Source organism: Triticum urartu, chromosome 2 (assembly GCF_003073215.2).
Source record: "Triticum urartu cultivar G1812 chromosome 2, Tu2.1, whole genome shotgun sequence".
Taxonomy (NCBI): domain Eukaryota; kingdom Viridiplantae; phylum Streptophyta; class Magnoliopsida; order Poales; family Poaceae; genus Triticum; species Triticum urartu.
This window is the reverse complement of record NC_053023.1, coordinates 398,063,829-398,072,156: the sequence shown is the minus strand read 5'-3', so window position 1 is coordinate 398,072,156 and position 8,328 is coordinate 398,063,829.

The window sequence follows — 8,328 nt, the reverse complement described above, 5'->3', positions numbered from 1 at the left end:
CATCGATATTATCATACCTAGTTCAATCTCGTTACCGACAAGTCTCTTTACTCGTTCCATAATGCATCATCCCGCAACTAACTCATTAGTCACATTGCTTGCAAGGCTTATAGTTATGTGCATTACTGAGAGAGCCCAGAGATACCTCTCCGATACTCGGAGTGACAAATCCTAATATCGATCTATGCCAACTCAACAAACACCTTCGGAGATACCTGTAGAGCATCTTTATAATCACCTAGTTACGTTGTGACGTTTGATAACACACAAGGTGTTCCTCCGATATCCAGGAGTTGCATAATCTCATAGTCAGAGTAATATGTATAAGTCATGAAGAAAGCAATATCAATAAAACTAAATGATCATTATGCTAAGCTAGCGGATGGGTCTTGTCCACCACATCATTCTCTAATGATGTGATCTCGTTTATCAAATGACAACACATGTCTATGGTTAGGAAACTTAACCATCTTTGGTTAACGAGCTAGTCAATTAGAGGCATACTAGGGACACTTTGTTTTATCTATGTATTCACACATGTACTAAGTTTCCGGCTAATACAATTCTAGCATGAATAATAAACATTTATCATGATATAAGGAAATATAAATAACAACGTTATTATTGCCTCTAGGGCATATTTCCTTCAGTCTCCCACTTGCACTAGAGCCAATAATCTAGATTACATAGTAATGATTCTAACACCCATGGAGTCTTGGTGTTGATCATGTTTTTCTCGTGGAAGAGGCTTAGTCAACGGGTCTACAACATTCAGATTCGTATGTATTTGGCAAATCTCTATGTCTCCCTCCTTGACTTGATCGCGGATGGAATTGAAGTGTCTCTTGATGCGTTTGGTTCTCTTGTGAAATCTGGATTCCTTCGCCAAGGCAATTGCTCCAGTATTGTCACAAAAGATTTTCATTGGACCCGATGCACTAGGTATTACACCTAGATCGGATATGAACTCCTTCATCCAGAATCCTTCATTTGCTACTTTTGAAGCAGCTATGTACTCCGCTTCACACGTAGAGCCCGCCACGACGCTCTGCTTGGAACTGCACCAACTGACAGCTCCACCATTCAATATAAATATGTATCTGGTTTGTGACTTAGAGTCATCCGGATCAGTGTCAAAGCTTGCATCGACATAACCATTTATGACAAGCTCTTTGTCACCTCCATAAACGAGAAACATATCCTTTAGTCCTTTCAGGTAATTCAGGATGTTCCTCACTGCTGTCCAGTGATCCACTCCTGGATTACTTTGGTACCTCTTTGCTAAACTTAAAGCAAGGCACACATCAGGTCTGGTACACAGCACTGCATACATGATAGAACCTATGGTTGAGGCATAGGGAATGACTTTCATTTTCTCTCTATCTTCTGCAATGGTCGGGCATAGAGTCTGACTCAACTTCACACCTTGTAACACAGGCACAAACCCTTTATTTGACTGGTCCATTTTGAACTTCTTCAAAACTTTATCAAGGTATGTGCTTTGCGAAAGTCCAATTAAGCGTCTTGATGTATGATATATAAGAAGCTTCACAGAGGCCTTTCATTGAAAAATTCTTATTCAAGTATCCTTTTATGCTATCCAGAAATTTTGTATTATTTCTAATCAACAATATGTCATCCACATATAATATTAGAAATGCTACAGAGCTCCCACTCACTTTCTTGTAAATACAGGCTTCACCGCAAGTCTGTATAAAACCATATGCTTTGATCACACTATCAAAGCGTATATTCCAACTCTCAGAGGCTTGCACCAGTCCATAAATGGATCATTGGAGCTTGCACACTTTGTTAGCACATTTTGGATCGACAAAACCTTCTGGTTGCATCATATACAACTCTTTAATGCAGTTTTGATATCCATTTGCCAAATTTCATAATCATAAAATGCGGTAATTGCTAACATAATTCGGACGGACTTAAGCATCGCTACAGGTGAGAAGGTCTCATCGTAGTTAACTCCTTGAAGTTGTCGAAAGCCTTTCGCAACAAGTCCTGCTTTGTAGACAGTAACATTACAGTCAGCGTCAGTCTTCTTCTTGAAGATCCGTTTATTCTCTATGGCTTCCCGATCATCGAGCAAGTCAACCAAAGTCCACACTTTGTTCTCATCCATGGATCCCATCTCAGATTTCATGGCCTCAAGCCATTTTGCGGAATCTGGGCTCATCATTGCTTCATCATAGTTCGTAGGTTCGTCATGGTCAATTAACATGACTTCCAGAACAGGATTACCGTACCACTCTGGTGCGGATCTTACTCTGGTTCACCTACGAGGTTCGATAGTAACTTGATAAGAAATTTCATGATCATCATAATTTGCTTCCTCACTTACTGGTCTAGGAATCACTGGAACTGATTTCTGTGATAAACTACTTTCCAATAAGGGAGCAGGTACAGTTACCTCATCAAGTTCTACTTTCCTCCCACTCACTTCTTTCGAGAGAAACTCCTTCTCTAGAAAGGATCCATTCTTAGCAACGAATATCTTGCCTTCGGATCTGTGATAGAAGGTGTACCAAATAGTCTCTTTTGGGTATCCTATGAAGACACATTTCTCCGATTTGGGTTCGAGCTTATCAGGTTGAAGCTTTTTCACGATGACGTCCTTCATGGGCTTGCCATCCACCTTGAGATCATGGGAAAGGTATGTGATCATGAGGTGATTACCATTGAGCCCACGCTCCACCATCCCCTTGCACCAGAAGACGTCTTGCTCCATAGCTTCAAGCCTGGCCTTCACGGTTCCCGTCCCCTTGGGACATGGCACATCGCGGGGGTGAAGCACCCCCTCATGCATATGGATGACCTGAGGGTGCTGCACCACTTCCCGCAGATATGGGTTGATGACGTTCTTGAAGAACTTGTCCTTGGAGGAGCTTGAAGAGGCCATGGTAGATGGGATCTGACAGAAAACAGCAAGGAAAAAGAGAACCGAGGATTTCTCCGTGATATGGTGATCAATAGGTTCGGGAAGTATATATAGATTTTTTTTATCTTGGAGGACAAGTATAAGGTAGAAAAACGGAGTACGAAAGGTGTCCTAGGTGGGCACAACCCACCTGGGTGCGCCAGGCCTGGCGCGCCCTGGTGTCTTGTGCCCACCAGGGGACGCTTCCTGGAAGTTTCTTTATTTCCAAAATTCTTAAATATTCCAAAACTGATAAAAATATTTTTGCAGATATTTTGGAGTTCGTTTACTTACCGTATCACGTACCTCCTTATTTTCACGATTCTGGAGTGTTCTGGAAGGACTCTTTTATGTGTTCTTCTGGTGTCATAGTTTGGATAATATTACTTTCAACATTAATGGGCGTACCTGAGATATAATGCTTTATTCGTTGCCCATTGACAACCTTCGGGTTAGTACCTTCGGAATTATTTATTTTGATGGCTCCAAACCAGTAAACCTCCTCGATGACGTATGGGCCTTCCCATTTTGAGAGGAGTTTTCCTGCAAAGAATCTGAAACGAGAGTTGTACAAAAGAACATATTCTCCAACTTCAAACGCACGCTTTTGAATTCTTTTGTCATGCCATCTTTTTTACTTTCTCTTTAAATAATTTTGCATTTTCATAAGCTTGGGTTCTCCATTCATCTAGAGAGCTGATATCAAATGACCTCTTTTCACCAGCAAGTTTGAAGTCATAATTGAGTTCTTTGATTGCCCAATATGATTTATGTTCTAACTCAAGAGGCAAATGACAAGCTTTTCCATAAACCATTTTATAAGGAGACATACCCATAGGATTTTTATATGTTGTTCTATAAGCCCAAAGTGCATCATCTAATTTCTTAGACCAATTCTTCCTGGACCTATTGACAATCTTTTGCAAAATTAATTTTATTTCTCTATTGCTAAGTTCAACTTGACCGCTAGACTGAGGATGATATGGTGATGCAATTCTATGGTTAACATCATACTTGGCAAGCATTTTACGGAAATCACCATGAATAAAGTGTGAACCACCATCAGTCATTAAATATCTAGGGACTCCAAACCTGGGGGAAATAACTTCCTTAAGCATTTTAATAGAGGTGTTGTGATTAGCACTACTGGTTGGAATAGTTTCTACCCATTTAGTAACATAATCAACAGCAACCAAAATATGTGTATACCCATTAGAGGAGGGAAAAGGTCCCATATAATCAAATCCCCAAACATCAAATGGTTCAATAGCAAGTGAATAATTCATAGGCATTTCTTGACGCTTACCGATATTACCTATTATTTGACATTCATCACAAGATAAAACAAACTTAATTACAGGCATCCTTGAAGAGAGTGGGCCAATAAAATCCAGATTGCAATACCTTATGAGCAGTTCTATCTCCAGCATGATGCGCTCCATAAGCTTCGGAGTGACATTTCTGTAGGATTTGTCCATGTTCATGCTCAGGTACACAACATCTAATAATACCATCTACTCCTTCTTTATAAAGATGTGGGTCATCCCAAAAGTAATGTCTTAAATCATAGAAGAATTTTTTGTTTTGTTGGTATGTAAAGCTAGGTGGTAAATATTTAGCAACGATGTAATTAGCATAATCAGCATACCAAGGAGTACTATGAGAAACATTTATTGCAGCTAACTGCTCATCAGGAAAACTATCATCAATAGGTAGTGGGTCATCAGGCACATTTTCAAGCCTAGACAAATTATCAGCTACTGGGTTCTCGGCTCCTTTTCTATCAATGATATGTAAATCAAATTCTTGTAACAATAGAACCCATTGAATAAATCTAGTTTTAGCATCTTTCTTTTCCATAAGATATTTAATAGAAGCATGGTTTGTGTGAACAGTTACTTTAGAATCAACAATATAAGATCTAAATTTATCACAAGCAAACACAACTGCTAAGAATTCTTTTTCAGTAGTGGCATAATTTCTTTGAGCACTGTCTAGAGTTTTACTAGCATAATGAATAACATTAAGTTTTTTATCAAATCTTTGTCCTAGAACAGCACCAACTGCATAGTCACTACGATCACACATAATTTCAAAGGCAAGTTCCAATCAAGTGGTTGAACAATAGGTGCAGAAATTAAAGCTTTCTTAAGTGTTTCAAAGGCTTCTAAACAATCATCATCAAAAACAAAAGGAATATCCTTTTGCAAGAGACTAGTAAGAGGCCTAGAAATTTTTGAAAAGTCTTTGATAAATCTCCTATAGAAACCAGCATGACCTAAGAAATTACGAATACCTTATATATCTTTAGGACATCGAATTTTCTCAATTGCATCAACCTTAGCTTGGTCCACTTCAATACCTATTTCAGAAATTTTATGACCCAAGACAATGCCTTCATTAACCATAAAGTGGCACTTCTCCCCATTCAAGACAAGATTTGTTTGTTCACATCTCTTCAAAACTCAATCAAGATTGCTTAAACAATCATCAAAAGACTTCCCATAAACAGAAAAGTCATCCATGAAAACCTCAACAATCTTTTCACAAAAGTCAGAGAATATAGCAGGCATACATCTTTGAAAGGTAGCAGGTGCATTACATAAACCAAAAGGCATACATCTATAAGCATAGGTTCCAAAGGGACAAGTAAAAGTGGTCTTTTCTTGATCAGGTTGAGAAACAGGTATTTGTGAAAAGCCAGAATATCCATCAAGGAAGCAAAAGTGTGTGTGCTTAGATAATCTTTCAAGCATTTGATCAATAAAAGGCAAAGGATGATGATCTTTTCTAGTTTCTTTGTTTAAATTTCTAAAATCAATTACCATTCTATAGCATGTAACAATTCTTTGTGGAATAAGTTCATTCTTATCATTAGGAACAACAGTTATACCTCCTTTCTTAGGAACACAATGAGCATGACTTACCCATCTACTATCAGCTATGGGATAGATTATACCTGCTTCCAGAAGTTTTAATATTTCCGTTCTTACCACTTCTTTCATCTTCGGATTTAACCGACGTTCGTGATCAACAGCGGGTTTAGCATCAGGTTCCATATTAATTTTGTGCTGACATAGAGTGGGACTAATGTCCTTTAAATCATCAAGAGTATATCCAATAGCAGCTTGGTGCTTCCTTAGAACTTTCAATAATCTTTCTTCTTCATGTTCTGAAATGTTAGCACTAATAATAACAGGATATATCTTCTTTTCATCAAGATAAGTGAGGGAGTCCTGGATTAGGGAGTGTTCGGGTAGCCGGACTATACCTTTAGCCGTACTCCAGGACTATGAAGATACAAGATTGAAGACTTCGTCCCGTGTCCGGATGGGACTTTCCTTGGCATGGAAGGCAAGCTTGGCGATGCGTATATTCAAGATCTCCTACCATTGTAACCGACTCTGTGTAACCCTAACCCTATCCGGTGTCTATATAAACCGGAGGGTTGTAGTCCGTAGGACATCAACTCCATATGCAACAATCATACCATAGGCTAGCTTCTAGGGTTTAGCCTCCTTGATCTCGTGGTAGATCTACTCTTGTACTACCCATATCATCAATATTAATCAAGCAGGAGTAGGGTATTACCTCCATAGAGAGGGCCCGAACCTAGGTAAAAACATCGTGTCCCTTGTCTCCTGTTACCATCCGGCCTTGACGCACAGTTCGGGACCCCCTACCCGAGATCCGCCGGTTTTGACACCGACATTGGTGCTTTCATTGAGAGTTCCTCTGTTTCGTCGCCTTTAGGCCCGATGGCTCCCTTGATCATCAACAACGATGAGGTCCAGGGTGAGACTTTTCTCCCCGGACAGATCTTCGTCTTTGGTGGCTTCGCACTGCGGGCCAATTCGCTTGGCCACCTGGAGCAGATCGAAAGCTACGCCCCTGACCATCAAGTCAGGTTTGGAAGCTTAAACTACACGGCTGACACCCGCGGAGACTTGATCTTCGACGGGTTCGAGCCACGGCCAAGCGCGCCGCACTATCTCGAGGGGCATGATCTAGCTCTGCCTCCGGAAAGTGTCCTGGAGGCCGCACACGCACCGGTTACGACCCCTAACTTGGAGCCTATTGCGCCAATCGAGGATGAGCGGTTGGACGTCACCTCGGGGGCTGCAATCTCAAAGGCGATCGAGCCGAACGCCAGCCCCGCACTCTGCATGACCCGTGACTCCGAGGATCCGGACTCCGAACCCCCCGCACCCCTGCCAATCGAATCCGATTGGGCGCCGATAATGGAGTTCACCGCCGCGGACATCTTTCAGCACTCGCCTTTTGGCGACATCCTGAATTCTCTCAAGTCTCTCTCTTTATCAGGAGAGCCCTGGCCGGATTACGGTCAGCGAGGATGGGATACGGATGATGAAGAAGTTCAAAGCCCACCCACCACCCACTTTGTAGCCACTGTCGACGATTTAACCAACATGCTTGACTTCGGCTCCGAAGATATCGACGGTATGGACGACGATGTAGGAGACGAACAGGAACCAGCACCTGTAGGGCGCTGGAAGGCCACCTCGTCATATGACATATATATGGTGGATACTCCAAAAGATGGAGATGGCAATGGAACAGCGGGGGATGATACCTCCAAGAAACAGCCAAAGTGCCGGCGTCAGCGGCACCGCTCTAAATCCCGCCAAAGCAAAAACGGTGATTCCGGCACGGGAGATAATACTACCCCGGATAGCGCCAAAGAACACCCACCCCAGCAAGATTCGGCTAAGGAAGATGGAGAAGCCAACCCTCATGAGAGAGCAGCAGACCGAGAGGTCGAGGATGATAACTATATGCCTCCCTCCGAAGACGAGGCAAGCCTCGATGACGACGAATTCGTCGTACCATCAGACCCCGCCGAACAAGAGCGTTTCAAACGCAGGCTTTTAGCCACGGCAAGCAGCCTCGAGAAAAAGCAGCAACAACTTAGAGTTGACCAAGATTTGCTAGCTGACAGATGGACTGAAGTCCTTGCGGCCGAAGAGTATGAACTCAAACGCCCCTCCAAGAGTTACCCAAAGCGCAGGCTGCTACCCCGATCAGAGGAAAAAGCACCTACATCACCAGCGCACGACATGACAGACAGGCCACCTCGCGGCCGTGACAGAGAGGCCTCTCGGCCCTCCACCCAAGACATGTCCCGACGCCGCTCAACTAAGGCACGGGAAAATGCGCCAGACCTGCGAGACGTACTGGAGGATAAGGCAAGACAAACAAGATCGATCTACGGATCGCGCAGGCGCCCTACGGCACGTGACGATGATCTTCACTCCGGATACAACAAATCCGGCCGGGCCGAACACAACAGACATAGCTCTTCCGAGCTGCGTCATGATATAGCCCAGTACAGAGGCGCCGCACACCCGCTATGCTTCACGGATGAAGTAATGGAT